This window comes from Phyllobates terribilis, unplaced genomic scaffold (assembly GCF_046119375.1).
Source record: "Phyllobates terribilis strain yellow unplaced genomic scaffold, ASM4611937v1 Scaffold_5172__1_contigs__length_53818, whole genome shotgun sequence".
In the NCBI taxonomy this organism is placed as follows: domain Eukaryota; kingdom Metazoa; phylum Chordata; class Amphibia; order Anura; family Dendrobatidae; genus Phyllobates; species Phyllobates terribilis.
In genome coordinates, this window is record NW_027367920.1 from 26,175 (window position 1) to 53,819 (window position 27,645).

The 27,645-nt window shown below is 44.9% G+C and overlaps 21 non-coding genes across 21 annotated transcripts; all 21 read left to right on the forward strand.

Moving 5' to 3' along the window:
• Positions 1 to 1,106: 1,106 nt before the first annotated feature.
• Positions 1,107 to 1,291, forward strand: LOC141249881 (U2 spliceosomal RNA). Its single transcript, XR_012312400.1, has one exon. It is a non-coding gene; the product is annotated as a U2 spliceosomal RNA (small nuclear RNA).
• Positions 1,292 to 2,406: 1,115 nt separating this feature from the next.
• LOC141249882 (U2 spliceosomal RNA) lies at positions 2,407 to 2,591 on the forward strand. Its single transcript, XR_012312401.1, has one exon. It is a non-coding gene; the product is annotated as a U2 spliceosomal RNA (small nuclear RNA).
• A 1,115-nt stretch (positions 2,592 to 3,706) lies between these two features.
• On the forward strand, positions 3,707 to 3,897 carry LOC141249857 (U2 spliceosomal RNA). The gene has a single exon (XR_012312377.1). It is a non-coding gene; the product is annotated as a U2 spliceosomal RNA (small nuclear RNA).
• Positions 3,898 to 5,012: 1,115 nt separating this feature from the next.
• On the forward strand, positions 5,013 to 5,203 carry LOC141249858 (U2 spliceosomal RNA). Its single transcript, XR_012312378.1, has one exon. It is a non-coding gene; the product is annotated as a U2 spliceosomal RNA (small nuclear RNA).
• A 1,115-nt stretch (positions 5,204 to 6,318) lies between these two features.
• Positions 6,319 to 6,509, forward strand: LOC141249859 (U2 spliceosomal RNA). The gene has a single exon (XR_012312379.1). It is a non-coding gene; the product is annotated as a U2 spliceosomal RNA (small nuclear RNA).
• A 1,115-nt stretch (positions 6,510 to 7,624) lies between these two features.
• LOC141249860 (U2 spliceosomal RNA) lies at positions 7,625 to 7,815 on the forward strand. Its single transcript, XR_012312380.1, has one exon. It is a non-coding gene; the product is annotated as a U2 spliceosomal RNA (small nuclear RNA).
• A 1,115-nt stretch (positions 7,816 to 8,930) lies between these two features.
• Positions 8,931 to 9,121, forward strand: LOC141249861 (U2 spliceosomal RNA). Its single transcript, XR_012312381.1, has one exon. It is a non-coding gene; the product is annotated as a U2 spliceosomal RNA (small nuclear RNA).
• A 1,112-nt stretch (positions 9,122 to 10,233) lies between these two features.
• On the forward strand, positions 10,234 to 10,418 carry LOC141249883 (U2 spliceosomal RNA). The gene has a single exon (XR_012312402.1). It is a non-coding gene; the product is annotated as a U2 spliceosomal RNA (small nuclear RNA).
• Positions 10,419 to 11,533: 1,115 nt separating this feature from the next.
• On the forward strand, positions 11,534 to 11,718 carry LOC141249884 (U2 spliceosomal RNA). Its single transcript, XR_012312403.1, has one exon. It is a non-coding gene; the product is annotated as a U2 spliceosomal RNA (small nuclear RNA).
• A 1,115-nt stretch (positions 11,719 to 12,833) lies between these two features.
• Positions 12,834 to 13,024, forward strand: LOC141249862 (U2 spliceosomal RNA). The gene has a single exon (XR_012312382.1). It is a non-coding gene; the product is annotated as a U2 spliceosomal RNA (small nuclear RNA).
• A 1,115-nt stretch (positions 13,025 to 14,139) lies between these two features.
• Positions 14,140 to 14,330, forward strand: LOC141249863 (U2 spliceosomal RNA). The gene has a single exon (XR_012312383.1). It is a non-coding gene; the product is annotated as a U2 spliceosomal RNA (small nuclear RNA).
• Positions 14,331 to 15,445: 1,115 nt separating this feature from the next.
• LOC141249864 (U2 spliceosomal RNA) lies at positions 15,446 to 15,636 on the forward strand. The gene has a single exon (XR_012312384.1). It is a non-coding gene; the product is annotated as a U2 spliceosomal RNA (small nuclear RNA).
• A 1,115-nt stretch (positions 15,637 to 16,751) lies between these two features.
• On the forward strand, positions 16,752 to 16,942 carry LOC141249865 (U2 spliceosomal RNA). The gene has a single exon (XR_012312385.1). It is a non-coding gene; the product is annotated as a U2 spliceosomal RNA (small nuclear RNA).
• A 1,115-nt stretch (positions 16,943 to 18,057) lies between these two features.
• Positions 18,058 to 18,248, forward strand: LOC141249867 (U2 spliceosomal RNA). The gene has a single exon (XR_012312387.1). It is a non-coding gene; the product is annotated as a U2 spliceosomal RNA (small nuclear RNA).
• A 1,115-nt stretch (positions 18,249 to 19,363) lies between these two features.
• LOC141249868 (U2 spliceosomal RNA) lies at positions 19,364 to 19,554 on the forward strand. The gene has a single exon (XR_012312388.1). It is a non-coding gene; the product is annotated as a U2 spliceosomal RNA (small nuclear RNA).
• A 1,115-nt stretch (positions 19,555 to 20,669) lies between these two features.
• On the forward strand, positions 20,670 to 20,860 carry LOC141249869 (U2 spliceosomal RNA). The gene has a single exon (XR_012312389.1). It is a non-coding gene; the product is annotated as a U2 spliceosomal RNA (small nuclear RNA).
• A 1,115-nt stretch (positions 20,861 to 21,975) lies between these two features.
• On the forward strand, positions 21,976 to 22,166 carry LOC141249870 (U2 spliceosomal RNA). Its single transcript, XR_012312390.1, has one exon. It is a non-coding gene; the product is annotated as a U2 spliceosomal RNA (small nuclear RNA).
• A 1,115-nt stretch (positions 22,167 to 23,281) lies between these two features.
• Positions 23,282 to 23,472, forward strand: LOC141249871 (U2 spliceosomal RNA). The gene has a single exon (XR_012312391.1). It is a non-coding gene; the product is annotated as a U2 spliceosomal RNA (small nuclear RNA).
• Positions 23,473 to 24,587: 1,115 nt separating this feature from the next.
• Positions 24,588 to 24,778, forward strand: LOC141249872 (U2 spliceosomal RNA). Its single transcript, XR_012312392.1, has one exon. It is a non-coding gene; the product is annotated as a U2 spliceosomal RNA (small nuclear RNA).
• A 1,115-nt stretch (positions 24,779 to 25,893) lies between these two features.
• Positions 25,894 to 26,084, forward strand: LOC141249873 (U2 spliceosomal RNA). Its single transcript, XR_012312393.1, has one exon. It is a non-coding gene; the product is annotated as a U2 spliceosomal RNA (small nuclear RNA).
• A 1,115-nt stretch (positions 26,085 to 27,199) lies between these two features.
• On the forward strand, positions 27,200 to 27,390 carry LOC141249874 (U2 spliceosomal RNA). The gene has a single exon (XR_012312394.1). It is a non-coding gene; the product is annotated as a U2 spliceosomal RNA (small nuclear RNA).
• Positions 27,391 to 27,645: the final 255 nt, after the last annotated feature.

Here is a 27,645-nt window from a genome sequence, read left to right on the forward strand (position 1 = left end):
AGTTTCTAAAATCAGAAAGAATTGAATTCAATGTTTTTTGTTCATTTTGCTTGTTTGTCGGATTTTGGGATGGACTCTTTGGCTTTGCTTTTCTTCTCCTCGTTGGATTTTTCATGTTCAAAGTTGCAGAAGCCAGATTACAAGCTCATTTTGGTTCATCTTCAGCAACTGTGCATTGCATTGCCATGTAATGTGATGCAATGCTATCTTTCTAGCTCTCCCTTTTTACTTCCTTTTGGATAAACAGACATATTAGGCAAGCATTTTGGAGCTTTCACCTAAATAACTACAGGTGGTGAGATAAGCTGCACAATATAATTGACCTTTCAGTATATTGTTGCACACACACCATCTATTTAGCAAATGCCCTTGTTATCAACAGCAGCCTTTTAAACTCACCTGAGCTAACAGGTATGTGCGCTGGTTACTCTGCTGCGCTTAAAATTTCTTTTTTGGTTTGCTACAATGCCTTTTCTGAAACGTTGTCTCCTTCTGCTGGAACACTGACTTCTTTCATTTAATGCCTGCAGACTATAAAAGAGAACCCAACCCAAAAAGTTTGGTTGATTAGTCTGTGGCATTCTGTTAAACTGTTGCTTATGGCGGTCTCTGTGAGCTTCTCAGCGACATTCAGCCAGCCAGGTATCCTGCCTGCAGTAGATGGAATGTGGCAATGGAACGCTGGCTGCGCGTGTCATAATAGGCTCTGAGCCTTTATATACCTGTGCACAGCAGCAGCCACCTTCAGTCTGCTGCTGGACAGCCAGCAGCAGCAGCAGCAGGAGAGGTATGTAATCAGGAGCCCTCCTGCTAAGGGTAGACAGCTGCTCGTTCCACCCCACCCCCCGCCTTAATTGGTTCTCCTCCCTTCCAACGGTGTTGAGGCGGGTGGGAACAGCAGGGGGTGAAGGTGCTGTGTTTAAAGAGGTGGAGTTATGCAGATCTAAAACGCGTGGATTGCAGCAGCAGCAAGCCGAAAAGTGCAGGCATGTAAGGGATCTAGAGGTTGACAACATGTCTTCTTAACGGGAGTCCAGGAGCTCATCTCCACAAATGGACTTTTCAGGATCCTTGGGTGGCTCCGTAGTTTGAAACCAATTCTGGTTATCGCTTCTCGGCCTTTTGGCTAAGATCAAGTGTAGTATCTGTTCTTATCAGTTTAATATCTGATACGTCCCCTATCTGGGGACCATATATTAAATGGGGAACAGGGAGATGGAAAAAGAGCTTGCTCTGTCCACTCCACGCATTGACCTGGTATTGCAGTATCTCCAGGACCGGTGCACCCCTTCTTTAATGCAGTTTCTAAAATCAGAAAGAATTGAATTCAATGTTTTTTGTTCATTTTGCTTGTTTGTCGGATTTTGGGATGGACTCTTTGGCTTTGCTTTTCTTCTCCTCGTTGGATTTTTCATGTTCAAAGTTGCAGAAGCCAGATTACAAGCTCATTTTGGTTCATCTTCAGCAACTGTGCATTGCATTGCCATGTAATGTGATGCAATGCTATCTTTCTAGCTCTCCCTTTTTACTTCCTTTTGGATAAACAGACATATTAGGCAAGCATTTTGGAGCTTTCACCTAAATAACTACAGGTGGTGAGATAAGCTGCACAATATAATTGACCTTTCAGTATATTGTTGCACACACACCATCTATTTAGCAAATGCCCTTGTTATCAACAGCAGCCTTTTAAACTCACCTGAGCTAACAGGTATGTGCGCTGGTTACTCTGCTGCGCTTAAAATTTCTTTTTTGGTTTGCTACAATGCCTTTTCTGAAACGTTGTCTCCTTCTGCTGGAACACTGACTTCTTTCATTTAATGCCTGCAGACTATAAAAGAGAACCCAACCCAAAAAGTTTGGTTGATTAGTCTGTGGCATTCTGTTAAACTGTTGCTTATGGCGGTCTCTGTGAGCTTCTCAGCGACATTCAGCCAGCCAGGTATCCTGCCTGCAGTAGATGGAATGTGGCAATGGAACGCTGGCTGCGCGTGTCATAATAGGCTCTGAGCCTTTATATACCTGTGCACAGCAGCAGCCACCTTCAGTCTGCTGCTGGACAGCCAGCAGCAGCAGCAGCAGGAGAGGTATGTAATCAGGAGCCCTCCTGCTAAGGGTAGACAGCTGCTCGTTCCACCCCACCCCCCGCCTTAATTGGTTCTCCTCCCTTCCAACGGTGTTGAGGCGGGTGGGAACAGCAGGGGGTGAAGGTGCTGTGTTTAAAGAGGTGGAGTTATGCAGATCTAAAACGCGTGGATTGCAGCAGCAGCAAGCCGAAAAGTGCAGGCATGTAAGGGATCTAGAGGTTGACAACATGTCTTCTTAACGGGAGTCCAGGAGCTCATCTCCACAAATGGACTTTTCAGGATCCTTGGGTGGCTCCGTAGTTTGAAACCAATTCTGGTTATCGCTTCTCGGCCTTTTGGCTAAGATCAAGTGTAGTATCTGTTCTTATCAGTTTAATATCTGATACGTCCCCTATCTGGGGACCATATATTAAATGGGGAACAGGGAGATGGAAAAAGAGCTTGCTCTGTCCACTCCACGCATTGACCTGGTATTGCAGTATCTCCAGGACCGGTGCACCCCTTCTTTAATGCAGTTTCTAAAATCAGAAAGAATTGAATTCAATGTTTTTTGTTCATTTTGCTTGTTTGTCGGATTTTGGGATGGACTCTTTGGCTTTGCTTTTCTTCTCCTCGTTGGATTTTTCATGTTCAAAGTTGCAGAAGCCAGATTACAAGCTCATTTTGGTTCATCTTCAGCAACTGTGCATTGCATTGCCATGTAATGTGATGCAATGCTATCTTTCTAGCTCTCCCTTTTTACTTCCTTTTGGATAAACAGACATATTAGGCAAGCATTTTGGAGCTTTCACCTAAATAACTACAGGTGGTGAGATAAGCTGCACAATATAATTGACCTTTCAGTATATTGTTGCACACACACCATCTATTTAGCAAATGCCCTTGTTATCAACAGCAGCCTTTTAAACTCACCTGAGCTAACAGGTATGTGCGCTGGTTACTCTGCTGCGCTTAAAATTTCTTTTTTGGTTTGCTACAATGCCTTTTCTGAAACGTTGTCTCCTTCTGCTGGAACACTGACTTCTTTCATTTAATGCCTGCAGACTATAAAAGAGAACCCAACCCAAAAAGTTTGGTTGATTAGTCTGTGGCATTCTGTTAAACTGTTGCTTATGGCGGTCTCTGTGAGCTTCTCAGCGACATTCAGCCAGCCAGGTATCCTGCCTGCAGTAGATGGAATGTGGCAATGGAACGCTGGCTGCGCGTGTCATAATAGGCTCTGAGCCTTTATATACCTGTGCACAGCAGCAGCCACCTTCAGTCTGCTGCTGGACAGCCAGCAGCAGCAGCAGCAGGAGAGGTATGTAATCAGGAGCCCTCCTGCTAAGGGTAGACAGCTGCTCGTTCCACCCCACCCCCCGCCTTAATTGGTTCTCCTCCCTTCCAACGGTGTTGAGGCGGGTGGGAACAGCAGGGGGTGAAGGTGCTGTGTTTAAAGAGGTGGAGTTATGCAGATCTAAAACGCGTGGATTGCAGCAGCAGCAAGCCGAAAAGTGCAGGCATGTAAGGGATCTAGAGGTTGACAACATGTCTTCTTAACGGGAGTCCAGGAGCTCATCTCCACAAATGGACTTTTCAGGATCCTTGGGTGGCTCCGTAGTTTGAAACCAATTCTGGTTATCGCTTCTCGGCCTTTTGGCTAAGATCAAGTGTAGTATCTGTTCTTATCAGTTTAATATCTGATACGTCCCCTATCTGGGGACCATATATTAAATGGATTTTTAGAACAGGGAGATGGAAAAAGAGCTTGCTCTGTCCACTCCACGCATTGACCTGGTATTGCAGTATCTCCAGGACCGGTGCACCCCTTCTTTAATGCAGTTTCTAAAATCAGAAAGAATTGAATTCAATGTTTTTTGTTCATTTTGCTTGTTTGTCGGATTTTGGGATGGACTCTTTGGCTTTGCTTTTCTTCTCCTCATTGGATTTTTCATGTTCAAAGTTGCAGAAGCCAGATTACAAGCTCATTTTGGTTCATCTTCAGCAACTGTGCAATGCATTGCCATGTAATGTGATGCAATGCTATCTTTCTAGCTCTCCCTTTTTACTTCCTTTTGGATAAACAGACATATTAGGCAAGCATTTTGGAGCTTTCACCTAAATAACTACAGGTGGTGAGATAAGCTGCACAATATAATTGACCTTTCAGTATATTGTTGCACACACACCATCTATTTAGCAAATGCCCTTGTTATCAACAGCAGCCTTTTAAACTCACCTGAGCTAACAGGTATGTGCGCTGGTTACTCTGCTGCGCTTAAAATTTCTTTTTTGGTTTGCTACAATGCCTTTTCTGAAACGTTGTCTCCTTCTGCTGGAACACTGACTTCTTTCATTTAATGCCTGCAGACTATAAAAGAGAACCCAACCCAAAAAGTTTGGTTGATTAGTCTGTGGCATTCTGTTAAACTGTTGCTTATGGCGGTCTCTGTGAGCTTCTCAGCGACATTCAGCCAGCCAGGTATCCTGCCTGCAGTAGATGGAATGTGGCAATGGAACGCTGGCTGCGCGTGTCATAATAGGCTCTGAGCCTTTATATACCTGTGCACAGCAGCAGCCACCTTCAGTCTGCTGCTGGACAGCCAGCAGCAGCAGCAGCAGGAGAGGTATGTAATCAGGAGCCCTCCTGCTAAGGGTAGACAGCTGCTCGTTCCACCCCACCCCCCGCCTTAATTGGTTCTCCTCCCTTCCAACGGTGTTGAGGCGGGTGGGAACAGCAGGGGGTGAAGGTGCTGTGTTTAAAGAGGTGGAGTTATGCAGATCTAAAACGCGTGGATTGCAGCAGCAGCAAGCCGAAAAGTGCAGGCATGTAAGGGATCTAGAGGTTGACAACATGTCTTCTTAACGGGAGTCCAGGAGCTCATCTCCACAAATGGACTTTTCAGGATCCTTGGGTGGCTCCGTAGTTTGAAACCAATTCTGGTTATCGCTTCTCGGCCTTTTGGCTAAGATCAAGTGTAGTATCTGTTCTTATCAGTTTAATATCTGATACGTCCCCTATCTGGGGACCATATATTAAATGGATTTTTAGAACAGGGAGATGGAAAAAGAGCTTGCTCTGTCCACTCCACGCATTGACCTGGTATTGCAGTATCTCCAGGACCGGTGCACCCCTTCTTTAATGCAGTTTCTAAAATCAGAAAGAATTGAATTCAATGTTTTTTGTTCATTTTGCTTGTTTGTCGGATTTTGGGATGGACTCTTTGGCTTTGCTTTTCTTCTCCTCATTGGATTTTTCATGTTCAAAGTTGCAGAAGCCAGATTACAAGCTCATTTTGGTTCATCTTCAGCAACTGTGCATTGCATTGCCATGTAATGTGATGCAATGCTATCTTTCTAGCTCTCCCTTTTTACTTCCTTTTGGATAAACAGACATATTAGGCAAGCATTTTGGAGCTTTCACCTAAATAACTACAGGTGGTGAGATAAGCTGCACAATATAATTGACCTTTCAGTATATTGTTGCACACACACCATCTATTTAGCAAATGCCCTTGTTATCAACAGCAGCCTTTTAAACTCACCTGAGCTAACAGGTATGTGCGCTGGTTACTCTGCTGCGCTTAAAATTTCTTTTTTGGTTTGCTACAATGCCTTTTCTGAAACGTTGTCTCCTTCTGCTGGAACACTGACTTCTTTCATTTAATGCCTGCAGACTATAAAAGAGAACCCAACCCAAAAAGTTTGGTTGATTAGTCTGTGGCATTCTGTTAAACTGTTGCTTATGGCGGTCTCTGTGAGCTTCTCAGCGACATTCAGCCAGCCAGGTATCCTGCCTGCAGTAGATGGAATGTGGCAATGGAACGCTGGCTGCGCGTGTCATAATAGGCTCTGAGCCTTTATATACCTGTGCACAGCAGCAGCCACCTTCAGTCTGCTGCTGGACAGCCAGCAGCAGCAGCAGCAGGAGAGGTATGTAATCAGGAGCCCTCCTGCTAAGGGTAGACAGCTGCTCGTTCCACCCCACCCCCCGCCTTAATTGGTTCTCCTCCCTTCCAACGGTGTTGAGGCGGGTGGGAACAGCAGGGGGTGAAGGTGCTGTGTTTAAAGAGGTGGAGTTATGCAGATCTAAAACGCGTGGATTGCAGCAGCAGCAAGCCGAAAAGTGCAGGCATGTAAGGGATCTAGAGGTTGACAACATGTCTTCTTAACGGGAGTCCAGGAGCTCATCTCCACAAATGGACTTTTCAGGATCCTTGGGTGGCTCCGTAGTTTGAAACCAATTCTGGTTATCGCTTCTCGGCCTTTTGGCTAAGATCAAGTGTAGTATCTGTTCTTATCAGTTTAATATCTGATACGTCCCCTATCTGGGGACCATATATTAAATGGATTTTTAGAACAGGGAGATGGAAAAAGAGCTTGCTCTGTCCACTCCACGCATTGACCTGGTATTGCAGTATCTCCAGGACCGGTGCACCCCTTCTTTAATGCAGTTTCTAAAATCAGAAAGAATTGAATTCAATGTTTTTTGTTCATTTTGCTTGTTTGTCGGATTTTGGGATGGACTCTTTGGCTTTGCTTTTCTTCTCCTCGTTGGATTTTTCATGTTCAAAGTTGCAGAAGCCAGATTACAAGCTCATTTTGGTTCATCTTCAGCAACTGTGCATTGCATTGCCATGTAATGTGATGCAATGCTATCTTTCTAGCTCTCCCTTTTTACTTCCTTTTGGATAAACAGACATATTAGGCAAGCATTTTGGAGCTTTCACCTAAATAACTACAGGTGGTGAGATAAGCTGCACAATATAATTGACCTTTCAGTATATTGTTGCACACACACCATCTATTTAGCAAATGCCCTTGTTATCAACAGCAGCCTTTTAAACTCACCTGAGCTAACAGGTATGTGCGCTGGTTACTCTGCTGCGCTTAAAATTTCTTTTTTGGTTTGCTACAATGCCTTTTCTGAAACGTTGTCTCCTTCTGCTGGAACACTGACTTCTTTCATTTAATGCCTGCAGACTATAAAAGAGAACCCAACCCAAAAAGTTTGGTTGATTAGTCTGTGGCATTCTGTTAAACTGTTGCTTATGGCGGTCTCTGTGAGCTTCTCAGCGACATTCAGCCAGCCAGGTATCCTGCCTGCAGTAGATGGAATGTGGCAATGGAACGCTGGCTGCGCGTGTCATAATAGGCTCTGAGCCTTTATATACCTGTGCACAGCAGCAGCCACCTTCAGTCTGCTGCTGGACAGCCAGCAGCAGCAGCAGCAGGAGAGGTATGTAATCAGGAGCCCTCCTGCTAAGGGTAGACAGCTGCTCGTTCCACCCCACCCCCCGCCTTAATTGGTTCTCCTCCCTTCCAACGGTGTTGAGGCGGGTGGGAACAGCAGGGGGTGAAGGTGCTGTGTTTAAAGAGGTGGAGTTATGCAGATCTAAAACGCGTGGATTGCAGCAGCAGCAAGCCGAAAAGTGCAGGCATGTAAGGGATCTAGAGGTTGACAACATGTCTTCTTAACGGGAGTCCAGGAGCTCATCTCCACAAATGGACTTTTCAGGATCCTTGGGTGGCTCCGTAGTTTGAAACCAATTCTGGTTATCGCTTCTCGGCCTTTTGGCTAAGATCAAGTGTAGTATCTGTTCTTATCAGTTTAATATCTGATACGTCCCCTATCTGGGGACCATATATTAAATGGATTTTTAGAACAGGGAGATGGAAAAAGAGCTTGCTCTGTCCACTCCACGCATTGACCTGGTATTGCAGTATCTCCAGGACCGGTGCACCCCTTCTTTAATGCAGTTTCTAAAATCAGAAAGAATTGAATTCAATGTTTTTTGTTCATTTTGCTTGTTTGTCGGATTTTGGGATGGACTCTTTGGCTTTGCTTTTCTTCTCCTCATTGGATTTTTCATGTTCAAAGTTGCAGAAGCCAGATTACAAGCTCATTTTGGTTCATCTTCAGCAACTGTGCATTGCATTGCCATGTAATGTGATGCAATGCTATCTTTCTAGCTCTCCCTTTTTACTTCCTTTTGGATAAACAGACATATTAGGCAAGCATTTTGGAGCTTTCACCTAAATAACTACAGGTGGTGAGATAAGCTGCACAATATAATTGACCTTTCAGTATATTGTTGCACACACACCATCTATTTAGCAAATGCCCTTGTTATCAACAGCAGCCTTTTAAACTCACCTGAGCTAACAGGTATGTGCGCTGGTTACTCTGCTGCGCTTAAAATTTCTTTTTTGGTTTGCTACAATGCCTTTTCTGAAACGTTGTCTCCTTCTGCTGGAACACTGACTTCTTTCATTTAATGCCTGCAGACTATAAAAGAGAACCCAACCCAAAAAGTTTGGTTGATTAGTCTGTGGCATTCTGTTAAACTGTTGCTTATGGCGGTCTCTGTGAGCTTCTCAGCGACATTCAGCCAGCCAGGTATCCTGCCTGCAGTAGATGGAATGTGGCAATGGAACGCTGGCTGCGCGTGTCATAATAGGCTCTGAGCCTTTATATACCTGTGCACAGCAGCAGCCACCTTCAGTCTGCTGCTGGACAGCCAGCAGCAGCAGCAGCAGGAGAGGTATGTAATCAGGAGCCCTCCTGCTAAGGGTAGACAGCTGCTCGTTCCACCCCACCCCCCGCCTTAATTGGTTCTCCTCCCTTCCAACGGTGTTGAGGCGGGTGGGAACAGCAGGGGGTGAAGGTGCTGTGTTTAAAGAGGTGGAGTTATGCAGATCTAAAACGCGTGGATTGCAGCAGCAGCAAGCCGAAAAGTGCAGGCATGTAAGGGATCTAGAGGTTGACAACATGTCTTCTTAACGGGAGTCCAGGAGCTCATCTCCACAAATGGACTTTTCAGGATCCTTGGGTGGCTCCGTAGTTTGAAACCAATTCTGGTTATCGCTTCTCGGCCTTTTGGCTAAGATCAAGTGTAGTATCTGTTCTTATCAGTTTAATATCTGATACGTCCCCTATCTGGGGACCATATATTAAATGGATTTTTAGAACAGGGAGATGGAAAAAGAGCTTGCTCTGTCCACTCCACGCATTGACCTGGTATTGCAGTATCTCCAGGACCGGTGCACCCCTTCTTTAATGCAGTTTCTAAAATCAGAAAGAATTGAATTCAATGTTTTTTGTTCATTTTGCTTGTTTGTCGGATTTTGGGATGGACTCTTTGGCTTTGCTTTTCTTCTCCTCGTTGGATTTTTCATGTTCAAAGTTGCAGAAGCCAGATTACAAGCTCATTTTGGTTCATCTTCAGCAACTGTGCATTGCATTGCCATGTAATGTGATGCAATGCTATCTTTCTAGCTCTCCCTTTTTACTTCCTTTTGGATAAACAGACATATTAGGCAAGCATTTTGGAGCTTTCACCTAAATAACTACAGGTGGTGAGATAAGCTGCACAATATAATTGACCTTTCAGTATATTGTTGCACACACACCATCTATTTAGCAAATGCCCTTGTTATCAACAGCAGCCTTTTAAACTCACCTGAGCTAACAGGTATGTGCGCTGGTTACTCTGCTGCGCTTAAAATTTCTTTTTTGGTTTGCTACAATGCCTTTTCTGAAACGTTGTCTCCTTCTGCTGGAACACTGACTTCTTTCATTTAATGCCTGCAGACTATAAAAGAGAACCCAACCCAAAAAGTTTGGTTGATTAGTCTGTGGCATTCTGTTAAACTGTTGCTTATGGCGGTCTCTGTGAGCTTCTCAGCGACATTCAGCCAGCCAGGTATCCTGCCTGCAGTAGATGGAATGTGGCAATGGAACGCTGGCTGCGCGTGTCATAATAGGCTCTGAGCCTTTATATACCTGTGCACAGCAGCAGCCACCTTCAGTCTGCTGCTGGACAGCCAGCAGCAGCAGCAGAAGAGGTATGTAATCAGGAGCCCTCCTGCTAAGGGTAGACAGCTGCTCGTTCCACCCCACCCCCCGCCTTAATTGGTTCTCCTCCCTTCCAACGGTGTTGAGGCGGGTGGGAACAGCAGGGGGTGAAGGTGCTGTGTTTAAAGAGGTGGAGTTATGCAGATCTAAAACGCGTGGATTGCAGCAGCAGCAAGCCGAAAAGTGCAGGCATGTAAGGGATCTAGAGGTTGACAACATGTCTTCTTAACGGGAGTCCAGGAGCTCATCTCCACAAATGGACTTTTCAGGATCCTTGGGTGGCTCCGTAGTTTGAAACCAATTCTGGTTATCGCTTCTCGGCCTTTTGGCTAAGATCAAGTGTAGTATCTGTTCTTATCAGTTTAATATCTGATACGTCCCCTATCTGGGGACCATATATTAAATGGGGAACAGGGAGATGGAAAAAGAGCTTGCTCTGTCCACTCCACGCATTGACCTGGTATTGCAGTATCTCCAGGACCGGTGCACCCCTTCTTTAATGCAGTTTCTAAAATCAGAAAGAATTGAATTCAATGTTTTTTGTTCATTTTGCTTGTTTGTCGGATTTTGGGATGGACTCTTTGGCTTTGCTTTTCTTCTCCTCGTTGGATTTTTCATGTTCAAAGTTGCAGAAGCCAGATTACAAGCTCATTTTGGTTCATCTTCAGCAACTGTGCATTGCATTGCCATGTAATGTGATGCAATGCTATCTTTCTAGCTCTCCCTTTTTACTTCCTTTTGGATAAACAGACATATTAGGCAAGCATTTTGGAGCTTTCACCTAAATAACTACAGGTGGTGAGATAAGCTGCACAATATAATTGACCTTTCAGTATATTGTTGCACACACACCATCTATTTAGCAAATGCCCTTGTTATCAACAGCAGCCTTTTAAACTCACCTGAGCTAACAGGTATGTGCGCTGGTTACTCTGCTGCGCTTAAAATTTCTTTTTTGGTTTGCTACAATGCCTTTTCTGAAACGTTGTCTCCTTCTGCTGGAACACTGACTTCTTTCATTTAATGCCTGCAGACTATAAAAGAGAACCCAACCCAAAAAGTTTGGTTGATTAGTCTGTGGCATTCTGTTAAACTGTTGCTTATGGCGGTCTCTGTGAGCTTCTCAGCGACATTCAGCCAGCCAGGTATCCTGCCTGCAGTAGATGGAATGTGGCAATGGAACGCTGGCTGCGCGTGTCATAATAGGCTCTGAGCCTTTATATACCTGTGCACAGCAGCAGCCACCTTCAGTCTGCTGCTGGACAGCCAGCAGCAGCAGCAGCAGGAGAGGTATGTAATCAGGAGCCCTCCTGCTAAGGGTAGACAGCTGCTCGTTCCACCCCACCCCCCGCCTTAATTGGTTCTCCTCCCTTCCAACGGTGTTGAGGCGGGTGGGAACAGCAGGGGGTGAAGGTGCTGTGTTTAAAGAGGTGGAGTTATGCAGATCTAAAACGCGTGGATTGCAGCAGCAGCAAGCCGAAAAGTGCAGGCATGTAAGGGATCTAGAGGTTGACAACATGTCTTCTTAACGGGAGTCCAGGAGCTCATCTCCACAAATGGACTTTTCAGGATCCTTGGGTGGCTCCGTAGTTTGAAACCAATTCTGGTTATCGCTTCTCGGCCTTTTGGCTAAGATCAAGTGTAGTATCTGTTCTTATCAGTTTAATATCTGATACGTCCCCTATCTGGGGACCATATATTAAATGGGGAACAGGGAGATGGAAAAAGAGCTTGCTCTGTCCACTCCACGCATTGACCTGGTATTGCAGTATCTCCAGGACCGGTGCACCCCTTCTTTAATGCAGTTTCTAAAATCAGAAAGAATTGAATTCAATGTTTTTTGTTCATTTTGCTTGTTTGTCGGATTTTGGGATGGACTCTTTGGCTTTGCTTTTCTTCTCCTCGTTGGATTTTTCATGTTCAAAGTTGCAGAAGCCAGATTACAAGCTCATTTTGGTTCATCTTCAGCAACTGTGCATTGCATTGCCATGTAATGTGATGCAATGCTATCTTTCTAGCTCTCCCTTTTTACTTCCTTTTGGATAAACAGACATATTAGGCAAGCATTTTGGAGCTTTCACCTAAATAACTACAGGTGGTGAGATAAGCTGCACAATATAATTGACCTTTCAGTATATTGTTGCACACACACCATCTATTTAGCAAATGCCCTTGTTATCAACAGCAGCCTTTTAAACTCACCTGAGCTAACAGGTATGTGCGCTGGTTACTCTGCTGCGCTTAAAATTTCTTTTTTGGTTTGCTACAATGCCTTTTCTGAAACGTTGTCTCCTTCTGCTGGAACACTGACTTCTTTCATTTAATGCCTGCAGACTATAAAAGAGAACCCAACCCAAAAAGTTTGGTTGATTAGTCTGTGGCATTCTGTTAAACTGTTGCTTATGGCGGTCTCTGTGAGCTTCTCAGCGACATTCAGCCAGCCAGGTATCCTGCCTGCAGTAGATGGAATGTGGCAATGGAACGCTGGCTGCGCGTGTCATAATAGGCTCTGAGCCTTTATATACCTGTGCACAGCAGCAGCCACCTTCAGTCTGCTGCTGGACAGCCAGCAGCAGCAGCAGCAGGAGAGGTATGTAATCAGGAGCCCTCCTGCTAAGGGTAGACAGCTGCTCGTTCCACCCCACCCCCCGCCTTAATTGGTTCTCCTCCCTTCCAACGGTGTTGAGGCGGGTGGGAACAGCAGGGGGTGAAGGTGCTGTGTTTAAAGAGGTGGAGTTATGCAGATCTAAAACGCGTGGATTGCAGCAGCAGCAAGCCGAAAAGTGCAGGCATGTAAGGGATCTAGAGGTTGACAACATGTCTTCTTAACGGGAGTCCAGGAGCTCATCTCCACAAATGGACTTTTCAGGATCCTTGGGTGGCTCCGTAGTTTGAAACCAATTCTGGTTATCGCTTCTCGGCCTTTTGGCTAAGATCAAGTGTAGTATCTGTTCTTATCAGTTTAATATCTGATACGTCCCCTATCTGGGGACCATATATTAAATGGATTTTTAGAACAGGGAGATGGAAAAAGAGCTTGCTCTGTCCACTCCACGCATTGACCTGGTATTGCAGTATCTCCAGGACCGGTGCACCCCTTCTTTAATGCAGTTTCTAAAATCAGAAAGAATTGAATTCAATGTTTTTTGTTCATTTTGCTTGTTTGTCGGATTTTGGGATGGACTCTTTGGCTTTGCTTTTCTTCTCCTCATTGGATTTTTCATGTTCAAAGTTGCAGAAGCCAGATTACAAGCTCATTTTGGTTCATCTTCAGCAACTGTGCATTGCATTGCCATGTAATGTGATGCAATGCTATCTTTCTAGCTCTCCCTTTTTACTTCCTTTTGGATAAACAGACATATTAGGCAAGCATTTTGGAGCTTTCACCTAAATAACTACAGGTGGTGAGATAAGCTGCACAATATAATTGACCTTTCAGTATATTGTTGCACACACACCATCTATTTAGCAAATGCCCTTGTTATCAACAGCAGCCTTTTAAACTCACCTGAGCTAACAGGTATGTGCGCTGGTTACTCTGCTGCGCTTAAAATTTCTTTTTTGGTTTGCTACAATGCCTTTTCTGAAACGTTGTCTCCTTCTGCTGGAACACTGACTTCTTTCATTTAATGCCTGCAGACTATAAAAGAGAACCCAACCCAAAAAGTTTGGTTGATTAGTCTGTGGCATTCTGTTAAACTGTTGCTTATGGCGGTCTCTGTGAGCTTCTCAGCGACATTCAGCCAGCCAGGTATCCTGCCTGCAGTAGATGGAATGTGGCAATGGAACGCTGGCTGCGCGTGTCATAATAGGCTCTGAGCCTTTATATACCTGTGCACAGCAGCAGCCACCTTCAGTCTGCTGCTGGACAGCCAGCAGCAGCAGCAGCAGGAGAGGTATGTAATCAGGAGCCCTCCTGCTAAGGGTAGACAGCTGCTCGTTCCACCCCACCCCCCGCCTTAATTGGTTCTCCTCCCTTCCAACGGTGTTGAGGCGGGTGGGAACAGCAGGGGGTGAAGGTGCTGTGTTTAAAGAGGTGGAGTTATGCAGATCTAAAACGCGTGGATTGCAGCAGCAGCAAGCCGAAAAGTGCAGGCATGTAAGGGATCTAGAGGTTGACAACATGTCTTCTTAACGGGAGTCCAGGAGCTCATCTCCACAAATGGACTTTTCAGGATCCTTGGGTGGCTCCGTAGTTTGAAACCAATTCTGGTTATCGCTTCTCGGCCTTTTGGCTAAGATCAAGTGTAGTATCTGTTCTTATCAGTTTAATATCTGATACGTCCCCTATCTGGGGACCATATATTAAATGGATTTTTAGAACAGGGAGATGGAAAAAGAGCTTGCTCTGTCCACTCCACGCATTGACCTGGTATTGCAGTATCTCCAGGACCGGTGCACCCCTTCTTTAATGCAGTTTCTAAAATCAGAAAGAATTGAATTCAATGTTTTTTGTTCATTTTGCTTGTTTGTCGGATTTTGGGATGGACTCTTTGGCTTTGCTTTTCTTCTCCTCATTGGATTTTTCATGTTCAAAGTTGCAGAAGCCAGATTACAAGCTCATTTTGGTTCATCTTCAGCAACTGTGCATTGCATTGCCATGTAATGTGATGCAATGCTATCTTTCTAGCTCTCCCTTTTTACTTCCTTTTGGATAAACAGACATATTAGGCAAGCATTTTGGAGCTTTCACCTAAATAACTACAGGTGGTGAGATAAGCTGCACAATATAATTGACCTTTCAGTATATTGTTGCACACACACCATCTATTTAGCAAATGCCCTTGTTATCAACAGCAGCCTTTTAAACTCACCTGAGCTAACAGGTATGTGCGCTGGTTACTCTGCTGCGCTTAAAATTTCTTTTTTGGTTTGCTACAATGCCTTTTCTGAAACGTTGTCTCCTTCTGCTGGAACACTGACTTCTTTCATTTAATGCCTGCAGACTATAAAAGAGAACCCAACCCAAAAAGTTTGGTTGATTAGTCTGTGGCATTCTGTTAAACTGTTGCTTATGGCGGTCTCTGTGAGCTTCTCAGCGACATTCAGCCAGCCAGGTATCCTGCCTGCAGTAGATGGAATGTGGCAATGGAACGCTGGCTGCGCGTGTCATAATAGGCTCTGAGCCTTTATATACCTGTGCACAGCAGCAGCCACCTTCAGTCTGCTGCTGGACAGCCAGCAGCAGCAGCAGCAGGAGAGGTATGTAATCAGGAGCCCTCCTGCTAAGGGTAGACAGCTGCTCGTTCCACCCCACCCCCCGCCTTAATTGGTTCTCCTCCCTTCCAACGGTGTTGAGGCGGGTGGGAACAGCAGGGGGTGAAGGTGCTGTGTTTAAAGAGGTGGAGTTATGCAGATCTAAAACGCGTGGATTGCAGCAGCAGCAAGCCGAAAAGTGCAGGCATGTAAGGGATCTAGAGGTTGACAACATGTCTTCTTAACGGGAGTCCAGGAGCTCATCTCCACAAATGGACTTTTCAGGATCCTTGGGTGGCTCCGTAGTTTGAAACCAATTCTGGTTATCGCTTCTCGGCCTTTTGGCTAAGATCAAGTGTAGTATCTGTTCTTATCAGTTTAATATCTGATACGTCCCCTATCTGGGGACCATATATTAAATGGATTTTTAGAACAGGGAGATGGAAAAAGAGCTTGCTCTGTCCACTCCACGCATTGACCTGGTATTGCAGTATCTCCAGGACCGGTGCACCCCTTCTTTAATGCAGTTTCTAAAATCAGAAAGAATTGAATTCAATGTTTTTTGTTCATTTTGCTTGTTTGTCGGATTTTGGGATGGACTCTTTGGCTTTGCTTTTCTTCTCCTCGTTGGATTTTTCATGTTCAAAGTTGCAGAAGCCAGATTACAAGCTCATTTTGGTTCATCTTCAGCAACTGTGCATTGCATTGCCATGTAATGTGATGCAATGCTATCTTTCTAGCTCTCCCTTTTTACTTCCTTTTGGATAAACAGACATATTAGGCAAGCATTTTGGAGCTTTCACCTAAATAACTACAGGTGGTGAGATAAGCTGCACAATATAATTGACCTTTCAGTATATTGTTGCACACACACCATCTATTTAGCAAATGCCCTTGTTATCAACAGCAGCCTTTTAAACTCACCTGAGCTAACAGGTATGTGCGCTGGTTACTCTGCTGCGCTTAAAATTTCTTTTTTGGTTTGCTACAATGCCTTTTCTGAAACGTTGTCTCCTTCTGCTGGAACACTGACTTCTTTCATTTAATGCCTGCAGACTATAAAAGAGAACCCAACCCAAAAAGTTTGGTTGATTAGTCTGTGGCATTCTGTTAAACTGTTGCTTATGGCGGTCTCTGTGAGCTTCTCAGCGACATTCAGCCAGCCAGGTATCCTGCCTGCAGTAGATGGAATGTGGCAATGGAACGCTGGCTGCGCGTGTCATAATAGGCTCTGAGCCTTTATATACCTGTGCACAGCAGCAGCCACCTTCAGTCTGCTGCTGGACAGCCAGCAGCAGCAGCAGCAGGAGAGGTATGTAATCAGGAGCCCTCCTGCTAAGGGTAGACAGCTGCTCGTTCCACCCCACCCCCCGCCTTAATTGGTTCTCCTCCCTTCCAACGGTGTTGAGGCGGGTGGGAACAGCAGGGGGTGAAGGTGCTGTGTTTAAAGAGGTGGAGTTATGCAGATCTAAAACGCGTGGATTGCAGCAGCAGCAAGCCGAAAAGTGCAGGCATGTAAGGGATCTAGAGGTTGACAACATGTCTTCTTAACGGGAGTCCAGGAGCTCATCTCCACAAATGGACTTTTCAGGATCCTTGGGTGGCTCCGTAGTTTGAAACCAATTCTGGTTATCGCTTCTCGGCCTTTTGGCTAAGATCAAGTGTAGTATCTGTTCTTATCAGTTTAATATCTGATACGTCCCCTATCTGGGGACCATATATTAAATGGATTTTTAGAACAGGGAGATGGAAAAAGAGCTTGCTCTGTCCACTCCACGCATTGACCTGGTATTGCAGTATCTCCAGGACCGGTGCACCCCTTCTTTAATGCAGTTTCTAAAATCAGAAAGAATTGAATTCAATGTTTTTTGTTCATTTTGCTTGTTTGTCGGATTTTGGGATGGACTCTTTGGCTTTGCTTTTCTTCTCCTCATTGGATTTTTCATGTTCAAAGTTGCAGAAGCCAGATTACAAGCTCATTTTGGTTCATCTTCAGCAACTGTGCATTGCATTGCCATGTAATGTGATGCAATGCTATCTTTCTAGCTCTCCCTTTTTACTTCCTTTTGGATAAACAGACATATTAGGCAAGCATTTTGGAGCTTTCACCTAAATAACTACAGGTGGTGAGATAAGCTGCACAATATAATTGACCTTTCAGTATATTGTTGCACACACACCATCTATTTAGCAAATGCCCTTGTTATCAACAGCAGCCTTTTAAACTCACCTGAGCTAACAGGTATGTGCGCTGGTTACTCTGCTGCGCTTAAAATTTCTTTTTTGGTTTGCTACAATGCCTTTTCTGAAACGTTGTCTCCTTCTGCTGGAACACTGACTTCTTTCATTTAATGCCTGCAGACTATAAAAGAGAACCCAACCCAAAAAGTTTGGTTGATTAGTCTGTGGCATTCTGTTAAACTGTTGCTTATGGCGGTCTCTGTGAGCTTCTCAGCGACATTCAGCCAGCCAGGTATCCTGCCTGCAGTAGATGGAATGTGGCAATGGAACGCTGGCTGCGCGTGTCATAATAGGCTCTGAGCCTTTATATACCTGTGCACAGCAGCAGCCACCTTCAGTCTGCTGCTGGACAGCCAGCAGCAGCAGCAGCAGGAGAGGTATGTAATCAGGAGCCCTCCTGCTAAGGGTAGACAGCTGCTCGTTCCACCCCACCCCCCGCCTTAATTGGTTCTCCTCCCTTCCAACGGTGTTGAGGCGGGTGGGAACAGCAGGGGGTGAAGGTGCTGTGTTTAAAGAGGTGGAGTTATGCAGATCTAAAACGCGTGGATTGCAGCAGCAGCAAGCCGAAAAGTGCAGGCATGTAAGGGATCTAGAGGTTGACAACATGTCTTCTTAACGGGAGTCCAGGAGCTCATCTCCACAAATGGACTTTTCAGGATCCTTGGGTGGCTCCGTAGTTTGAAACCAATTCTGGTTATCGCTTCTCGGCCTTTTGGCTAAGATCAAGTGTAGTATCTGTTCTTATCAGTTTAATATCTGATACGTCCCCTATCTGGGGACCATATATTAAATGGATTTTTAGAACAGGGAGATGGAAAAAGAGCTTGCTCTGTCCACTCCACGCATTGACCTGGTATTGCAGTATCTCCAGGACCGGTGCACCCCTTCTTTAATGCAGTTTCTAAAATCAGAAAGAATTGAATTCAATGTTTTTTGTTCATTTTGCTTGTTTGTCGGATTTTGGGATGGACTCTTTGGCTTTGCTTTTCTTCTCCTCATTGGATTTTTCATGTTCAAAGTTGCAGAAGCCAGATTACAAGCTCATTTTGGTTCATCTTCAGCAACTGTGCATTGCATTGCCATGTAATGTGATGCAATGCTATCTTTCTAGCTCTCCCTTTTTACTTCCTTTTGGATAAACAGACATATTAGGCAAGCATTTTGGAGCTTTCACCTAAATAACTACAGGTGGTGAGATAAGCTGCACAATATAATTGACCTTTCAGTATATTGTTGCACACACACCATCTATTTAGCAAATGCCCTTGTTATCAACAGCAGCCTTTTAAACTCACCTGAGCTAACAGGTATGTGCGCTGGTTACTCTGCTGCGCTTAAAATTTCTTTTTTGGTTTGCTACAATGCCTTTTCTGAAACGTTGTCTCCTTCTGCTGGAACACTGACTTCTTTCATTTAATGCCTGCAGACTATAAAAGAGAACCCAACCCAAAAAGTTTGGTTGATTAGTCTGTGGCATTCTGTTAAACTGTTGCTTATGGCGGTCTCTGTGAGCTTCTCAGCGACATTCAGCCAGCCAGGTATCCTGCCTGCAGTAGATGGAATGTGGCAATGGAACGCTGGCTGCGCGTGTCATAATAGGCTCTGAGCCTTTATATACCTGTGCACAGCAGCAGCCACCTTCAGTCTGCTGCTGGACAGCCAGCAGCAGCAGCAGCAGGAGAGGTATGTAATCAGGAGCCCTCCTGCTAAGGGTAGACAGCTGCTCGTTCCACCCCACCCCCCGCCTTAATTGGTTCTCCTCCCTTCCAACGGTGTTGAGGCGGGTGGGAACAGCAGGGGGTGAAGGTGCTGTGTTTAAAGAGGTGGAGTTATGCAGATCTAAAACGCGTGGATTGCAGCAGCAGCAAGCCGAAAAGTGCAGGCATGTAAGGGATCTAGAGGTTGACAACATGTCTTCTTAACGGGAGTCCAGGAGCTCATCTCCACAAATGGACTTTTCAGGATCCTTGGGTGGCTCCGTAGTTTGAAACCAATTCTGGTTATCGCTTCTCGGCCTTTTGGCTAAGATCAAGTGTAGTATCTGTTCTTATCAGTTTAATATCTGATACGTCCCCTATCTGGGGACCATATATTAAATGGATTTTTAGAACAGGGAGATGGAAAAAGAGCTTGCTCTGTCCACTCCACGCATTGACCTGGTATTGCAGTATCTCCAGGACCGGTGCACCCCTTCTTTAATGCAGTTTCTAAAATCAGAAAGAATTGAATTCAATGTTTTTTGTTCATTTTGCTTGTTTGTCGGATTTTGGGATGGACTCTTTGGCTTTGCTTTTCTTCTCCTCATTGGATTTTTCATGTTCAAAGTTGCAGAAGCCAGATTACAAGCTCATTTTGGTTCATCTTCAGCAACTGTGCATTGCATTGCCATGTAATGTGATGCAATGCTATCTTTCTAGCTCTCCCTTTTTACTTCCTTTTGGATAAACAGACATATTAGGCAAGCATTTTGGAGCTTTCACCTAAATAACTACAGGTGGTGAGATAAGCTGCACAATATAATTGACCTTTCAGTATATTGTTGCACACACACCATCTATTTAGCAAATGCCCTTGTTATCAACAGCAGCCTTTTAAACTCACCTGAGCTAACAGGTATGTGCGCTGGTTACTCTGCTGCGCTTAAAATTTCTTTTTTGGTTTGCTACAATGCCTTTTCTGAAACGTTGTCTCCTTCTGCTGGAACACTGACTTCTTTCATTTAATGCCTGCAGACTATAAAAGAGAACCCAACCCAAAAAGTTTGGTTGATTAGTCTGTGGCATTCTGTTAAACTGTTGCTTATGGCGGTCTCTGTGAGCTTCTCAGCGACATTCAGCCAGCCAGGTATCCTGCCTGCAGTAGATGGAATGTGGCAATGGAACGCTGGCTGCGCGTGTCATAATAGGCTCTGAGCCTTTATATACCTGTGCACAGCAGCAGCCACCTTCAGTCTGCTGCTGGACAGCCAGCAGCAGCAGCAGCAGGAGAGGTATGTAATCAGGAGCCCTCCTGCTAAGGGTAGACAGCTGCTCGTTCCACCCCACCCCCCGCCTTAATTGGTTCTCCTCCCTTCCAACGGTGTTGAGGCGGGTGGGAACAGCAGGGGGTGAAGGTGCTGTGTTTAAAGAGGTGGAGTTATGCAGATCTAAAACGCGTGGATTGCAGCAGCAGCAAGCCGAAAAGTGCAGGCATGTAAGGGATCTAGAGGTTGACAACATGTCTTCTTAACGGGAGTCCAGGAGCTCATCTCCACAAATGGACTTTTCAGGATCCTTGGGTGGCTCCGTAGTTTGAAACCAATTCTGGTTATCGCTTCTCGGCCTTTTGGCTAAGATCAAGTGTAGTATCTGTTCTTATCAGTTTAATATCTGATACGTCCCCTATCTGGGGACCATATATTAAATGGATTTTTAGAACAGGGAGATGGAAAAAGAGCTTGCTCTGTCCACTCCACGCATTGACCTGGTATTGCAGTATCTCCAGGACCGGTGCACCCCTTCTTTAATGCAGTTTCTAAAATCAGAAAGAATTGAATTCAATGTTTTTTGTTCATTTTGCTTGTTTGTCGGATTTTGGGATGGACTCTTTGGCTTTGCTTTTCTTCTCCTCATTGGATTTTTCATGTTCAAAGTTGCAGAAGCCAGATTACAAGCTCATTTTGGTTCATCTTCAGCAACTGTGCATTGCATTGCCATGTAATGTGATGCAATGCTATCTTTCTAGCTCTCCCTTTTTACTTCCTTTTGGATAAACAGACATATTAGGCAAGCATTTTGGAGCTTTCACCTAAATAACTACAGGTGGTGAGATAAGCTGCACAATATAATTGACCTTTCAGTATATTGTTGCACACACACCATCTATTTAGCAAATGCCCTTGTTATCAACAGCAGCCTTTTAAACTCACCTGAGCTAACAGGTATGTGCGCTGGTTACTCTGCTGCGCTTAAAATTTCTTTTTTGGTTTGCTACAATGCCTTTTCTGAAACGTTGTCTCCTTCTGCTGGAACACTGACTTCTTTCATTTAATGCCTGCAGACTATAAAAGAGAACCCAACCCAAAAAGTTTGGTTGATTAGTCTGTGGCATTCTGTTAAACTGTTGCTTATGGCGGTCTCTGTGAGCTTCTCAGCGACATTCAGCCAGCCAGGTATCCTGCCTGCAGTAGATGGAATGTGGCAATGGAACGCTGGCTGCGCGTGTCATAATAGGCTCTGAGCCTTTATATACCTGTGCACAGCAGCAGCCACCTTCAGTCTGCTGCTGGACAGCCAGCAGCAGCAGCAGCAGGAGAGGTATGTAATCAGGAGCCCTCCTGCTAAGGGTAGACAGCTGCTCGTTCCACCCCACCCCCCGCCTTAATTGGTTCTCCTCCCTTCCAACGGTGTTGAGGCGGGTGGGAACAGCAGGGGGTGAAGGTGCTGTGTTTAAAGAGGTGGAGTTATGCAGATCTAAAACGCGTGGATTGCAGCAGCAGCAAGCCGAAAAGTGCAGGCATGTAAGGGATCTAGAGGTTGACAACATGTCTTCTTAACGGGAGTCCAGGAGCTCATCTCCACAAATGGACTTTTCAGGATCCTTGGGTGGCTCCGTAGTTTGAAACCAATTCTGGTTATCGCTTCTCGGCCTTTTGGCTAAGATCAAGTGTAGTATCTGTTCTTATCAGTTTAATATCTGATACGTCCCCTATCTGGGGACCATATATTAAATGGATTTTTAGAACAGGGAGATGGAAAAAGAGCTTGCTCTGTCCACTCCACGCATTGACCTGGTATTGCAGTATCTCCAGGACCGGTGCACCCCTTCTTTAATGCAGTTTCTAAAATCAGAAAGAATTGAATTCAATGTTTTTTGTTCATTTTGCTTGTTTGTCGGATTTTGGGATGGACTCTTTGGCTTTGCTTTTCTTCTCCTCATTGGATTTTTCATGTTCAAAGTTGCAGAAGCCAGATTACAAGCTCATTTTGGTTCATCTTCAGCAACTGTGCATTGCATTGCCATGTAATGTGATGCAATGCTATCTTTCTAGCTCTCCCTTTTTACTTCCTTTTGGATAAACAGACATATTAGGCAAGCATTTTGGAGCTTTCACCTAAATAACTACAGGTGGTGAGATAAGCTGCACAATATAATTGACCTTTCAGTATATTGTTGCACACACACCATCTATTTAGCAAATGCCCTTGTTATCAACAGCAGCCTTTTAAACTCACCTGAGCTAACAGGTATGTGCGCTGGTTACTCTGCTGCGCTTAAAATTTCTTTTTTGGTTTGCTACAATGCCTTTTCTGAAACGTTGTCTCCTTCTGCTGGAACACTGACTTCTTTCATTTAATGCCTGCAGACTATAAAAGAGAACCCAACCCAAAAAGTTTGGTTGATTAGTCTGTGGCATTCTGTTAAACTGTTGCTTATGGCGGTCTCTGTGAGCTTCTCAGCGACATTCAGCCAGCCAGGTATCCTGCCTGCAGTAGATGGAATGTGGCAATGGAACGCTGGCTGCGCGTGTCATAATAGGCTCTGAGCCTTTATATACCTGTGCACAGCAGCAGCCACCTTCAGTCTGCTGCTGGACAGCCAGCAGCAGCAGCAGCAGGAGAGGTATGTAATCAGGAGCCCTCCTGCTAAGGGTAGACAGCTGCTCGTTCCACCCCACCCCCCGCCTTAATTGGTTCTCCTCCCTTCCAACGGTGTTGAGGCGGGTGGGAACAGCAGGGGGTGAAGGTGCTGTGTTTAAAGAGGTGGAGTTATGCAGATCTAAAACGCGTGGATTGCAGCAGCAGCAAGCCGAAAAGTGCAGGCATGTAAGGGATCTAGAGGTTGACAACATGTCTTCTTAACGGGAGTCCAGGAGCTCATCTCCACAAATGGACTTTTCAGGATCCTTGGGTGGCTCCGTAGTTTGAAACCAATTCTGGTTATCGCTTCTCGGCCTTTTGGCTAAGATCAAGTGTAGTATCTGTTCTTATCAGTTTAATATCTGATACGTCCCCTATCTGGGGACCATATATTAAATGGATTTTTAGAACAGGGAGATGGAAAAAGAGCTTGCTCTGTCCACTCCACGCATTGACCTGGTATTGCAGTATCTCCAGGACCGGTGCACCCCTTCTTTAATGCAGTTTCTAAAATCAGAAAGAATTGAATTCAATGTTTTTTGTTCATTTTGCTTGTTTGTCGGATTTTGGGATGGACTCTTTGGCTTTGCTTTTCTTCTCCTCATTGGATTTTTCATGTTCAAAGTTGCAGAAGCCAGATTACAAGCTCATTTTGGTTCATCTTCAGCAACTGTGCATTGCATTGCCATGTAATGTGATGCAATGCTATCTTTCTAGCTCTCCCTTTTTACTTCCTTTTGGATAAACAGACATATTAGGCAAGCATTTTGGAGCTTTCACCTAAATAACTACAGGTGGTGAGATAAGCTGCACAATATAATTGACCTTTCAGTATATTGTTGCACACACACCATCTATTTAGCAAATGCCCTTGTTATCAACAGCAGCCTTTTAAACTCACCTGAGCTAACAGGTATGTGCGCTGGTTACTCTGCTGCGCTTAAAATTTCTTTTTTGGTTTGCTACAATGCCTTTTCTGAAACGTTGTCTCCTTCTGCTGGAACACTGACTTCTTTCATTTAATGCCTGCAGACTATAAAAGAGAACCCAACCCAAAAAGTTTGGTTGATTAGTCTGTGGCATTCTGTTAAACTGTTGCTTATGGCGGTCTCTGTGAGCTTCTCAGCGACATTCAGCCAGCCAGGTATCCTGCCTGCAGTAGATGGAATGTGGCAATGGAACGCTGGCTGCGCGTGTCATAATAGGCTCTGAGCCTTTATATACCTGTGCACAGCAGCAGCCACCTTCAGTCTGCTGCTGGACAGCCAGCAGCAGCAGCAGCAGGAGAGGTATGTAATCAGGAGCCCTCCTGCTAAGGGTAGACAGCTGCTCGTTCCACCCCACCCCCCGCCTTAATTGGTTCTCCTCCCTTCCAACGGTGTTGAGGCGGGTGGGAACAGCAGGGGGTGAAGGTGCTGTGTTTAAAGAGGTGGAGTTATGCAGATCTAAAACGCGTGGATTGCAGCAGCAGCAAGCCGAAAAGTGCAGGCATGTAAGGGATCTAGAGGTTGACAACATGTCTTCTTAACGGGAGTCCAGGAGCTCATCTCCACAAATGGACTTTTCAGGATCCTTGGGTGGCTCCGTAGTTTGAAACCAATTCTGGTTATCGCTTCTCGGCCTTTTGGCTAAGATCAAGTGTAGTATCTGTTCTTATCAGTTTAATATCTGATACGTCCCCTATCTGGGGACCATATATTAAATGGATTTTTAGAACAGGGAGATGGAAAAAGAGCTTGCTCTGTCCACTCCACGCATTGACCTGGTATTGCAGTATCTCCAGGACCGGTGCACCCCTTCTTTAATGCAGTTTCTAAAATCAGAAAGAATTGAATTCAATGTTTTTTGTTCATTTTGCTTGTTTGTCGGATTTTGGGATGGACTCTTTGGCTTTGCTTTTCTTCTCCTCATTGGATTTTTCATGTTCAAAGTTGCAGAAGCCAGATTACAAGCTCATTTTGGTTCATCTTCAGCAACTGTGCATTGCATTGCCATGTAATGTGATGCAATGCTATCTTTCTAGCTCTCCCTTTTTACTTCCTTTTGGATAAACAGACATATTAGGCAAGCATTTTGGAGCTTTCACCTAAATAACTACAGGTGGTGAGATAAGCTGCACAATATAATTGACCTTTCAGTATATTGTTGCACACACACCATCTATTTAGCAAATGCCCTTGTTATCAACAGCAGCCTTTTAAACTCACCTAAGCTAACAGGTATGTGCGCTGGTTACTCTGCTGCGCTTAAAATTTCTTTTTTGGTTTGCTACAATGCCTTTTCTGAAACGTTGTCTCCTTCTGCTGGAACACTGACTTCTTTCATTTAATGCCTGCAGACTATAAAAGAGAACCCAACCCAAAAAGTTTGGTTGATTAGTCTGTGGCATTCTGTTAAACTGTTGCTTATGGCGGTCTCTGTGAGCTTCTCAGCGACATTCAGCCAGCCAGGTATCCTGCCTGCAGTAGATGGAATGTGGCAATGGAACGCTGGCTGCGCGTGTCATAATAGGCTCTGAGCCTTTATATACCTGTGCACAGCAGCAGCCACCTTCAGTCTGCTGCTGGACAGCCAGCAGCAGCAGCAGCAGGAGAGGTATGTAATCAGGAGCCCTCCTGCTAAGGGTAGACAGCTGCTCGTTCCACCCCACCCCCCGCCTTAATTGGTTCTCCTCCCTTCCAACGGTGTTGAGGCGGGTGGGAACAGCAGGGGGTGAAGGTGCTGTGTTTAAAGAGGTGGAGTTATGCAGATCTAAAACGCGTGGATTGCAGCAGCAGCAAGCCGAAAAGTGCAGGCATGTAAGGGATCTAGAGGTTGACAACATGTCTTCTTAACGGGAGTCCAGGAGCTCATCTCCACAAATGGACTTTTCAGGATCCTTGGGTGGCTCCGTAGTTTGAAACCAATTCTGGTTATCGCTTCTCGGCCTTTTGGCTAAGATCAAGTGTAGTATCTGTTCTTATCAGTTTAATATCTGATACGTCCCCTATCTGGGGACCATATATTAAATGGATTTTTAGAACAGGGAGATGGAAAAAGAGCTTGCTCTGTCCACTCCACGCATTGACCTGGTATTGCAGTATCTCCAGGACCGGTGCACCCCTTCTTTAATGCAGTTTCTAAAATCAGAAAGAATTGAATTCAATGTTTTTTGTTCATTTTGCTTGTTTGTCGGATTTTGGGATGGACTCTTTGGCTTTGCTTTTCTTCTCCTCATTGGATTTTTCATGTTCAAAGTTGCAGAAGCCAGATTACAAGCTCATTTTGGTTCATCTTCAGCAACTGTGCATTGCATTGCCATGTAATGTGATGCAATGCTATCTTTCTAGCTCTCCCTTTTTACTTCCTTTTGGATAAACAGACATATTAGGCAAGCATTTTGGAGCTTTCACCTAAATAACTACAGGTGGTGAGATAAGCTGCACAATATAATTGACCTTTCAGTATATTGTTGCACACACACCATCTATTTAGCAAATGCCCTTGTTATCAACAGCAGCCTTTTAAACTCACCTGAGCTAACAGGTATGTGCGCTGGTTACTCTGCTGCGCTTAAAATTTCTTTTTTGGTTTGCTACAATGCCTTTTCTGAAACGTTGTCTCCTTCTGCTGGAACACTGACTTCTTTCATTTAATGCCTGCAGACTATAAAAGAGAACCCAACCCAAAAAGTTTGGTTGATTAGTCTGTGGCATTCTGTTAAACTGTTGCTTATGGCGGTCTCTGTGAGCTTCTCAGCGACATTCAGCCAGCCAGGTATCCTGCCTGCAGTAGATGGAATGTGGCAATGGAACGCTGGCTGCGCGTGTCATAATAGGCTCTGAGCCTTTATATACCTGTGCACAGCAGCAGCCACCTTCAGTCTGCTGCTGGACAGCCAGCAGCAGCAGCAGCAGGAGAGGTATGTAATCAGGAGCCCTCCTGCTAAGGGTAGACAGCTGCTCGTTCCACCCCACCCCCCGCCTTAATTGGTTCTCCTCCCTTCCAACGGTGTTGAGGCGGGTGGGAACAGCAGGGGGTGAAGGTGCTGTGTTTAAAGAGGTGGAGTTATGCAGATCTAAAACGCGTGGATTGCAGCAGCAGCAAGCCGAAAAGTGCAGGCATGTAAGGGATCTAGAGGTTGACAACATGTCTTCTTAACGGGAGTCCAGGAGCTCATCTCCACAAATGGACTTTTCAGGATCCTTGGGTGGCTCCGTAGTTTGAAACCAATTCTGGTTATCGCTTCTCGGCCTTTTGGCTAAGATCAAGTGTAGTATCTGTTCTTATCAGTTTAATATCTGATACGTCCCCTATCTGGGGACCATATATTAAATGGATTTTTAGAACAGGGAGATGGAAAAAGAGCTTGCTCTGTCCACTCCACGCATTGACCTGGTATTGCAGTATCTCCAGGACCGGTGCACCCCTTCTTTAATGCAGTTTCTAAAATCAGAAAGAATTGAATTCAATGTTTTTTGTTCATTTTGCTTGTTTGTCGGATTTTGGGATGGACTCTTTGGCTTTGCTTTTCTTCTCCTCATTGGATTTTTCATGTTCAAAGTTGCAGAAGCCAGATTACAAGCTCATTTTGGTTCATCTTCAGCAACTGTGCATTGCATTGCCATGTAATGTGATGCAATGCTATCTTTCTAGCTCTCCCTTTTTACTTCCTTTTGGATAAACA